Source organism: Nicotiana attenuata, unplaced genomic scaffold (assembly GCF_001879085.1).
Source record: "Nicotiana attenuata strain UT unplaced genomic scaffold, NIATTr2, whole genome shotgun sequence".
Taxonomy (NCBI): domain Eukaryota; kingdom Viridiplantae; phylum Streptophyta; class Magnoliopsida; order Solanales; family Solanaceae; genus Nicotiana; species Nicotiana attenuata.
The window spans coordinates 116,830-117,792 of NW_017672996.1; positions in this window are offsets into that span (position 1 = coordinate 116,830).

Below are 963 nucleotides of genomic sequence, written 5' to 3' on the forward strand. Positions count from 1 at the left end.
CCATCTGAGTTGGTTCTATTTATTTTTGGATTGTATAATTCTTGCATTATATAATATACTTTGCATGAATGATTCTTTTCCAATAGAAATTTATTATTCGAGATGCATGTATGTATATAAATATTGAATGCACTCTGAATTTTAGTATTCAGTGTTTGACTTATTATGATCTATTTAATATTTTTATCTCAACTCCACAATGACTTTATGTAATTTGTCGTATTACTTGTTAAAATTTTCTTTTAGTGCTAAGACATTAATTTAAAGGATGCAATATATGTGCTTTTTGTTAGAAGGAATTTAATTCCGGTTTCTGAGCAAAATAAGAGATGGATATTTTTTATTTTTCAAATAACTCTTGAGTTATTGAGCTTGATAAACATTTTTTCTCTTGTGGTGCATGAATGCTTGAGCTTGTTACTGTATATTAATGTCTCTCCTGAATAGAACAATAATAGTCTACCTCATAAGAGAATATGTTCTTCAAAATTGAGTAAAACTTATCTGTGCACTTTTGTCTAAGTCATATTAATCTAGATAGGATTTCAAGTTGGTCAAGGATGGACCTTAAGGTTCATTGAAAGTAGAGGCACTACCAACTTGTAGATCCTGTTTAGGAAGGAAATTTGACTAAAGGTTGTTTCCCTTCAAAAGGAAATAAAGCTAGTGCCAACTCAATAAGAATAACCACTTTCACACAAGATTTATTCAAGAATTTCCCTGAGGTACCACACCTCATAGTCACCAATCACGGGGCCCAATTAATGAACCCTAATCACTTGGCATCTTGTGCCCCCAATACAAATCACAACTGCATCGACAACTCATGTGCTAAGGGAGTGACAATATCTCATATCTGCACGAAAAAACTCACGTGCCAGCAATAACAATAACTCATAACTGCAAGGACAACACACGTGCCAATAGTACAACTTCACACAGAAAGGCAAAGTATATAGAGAA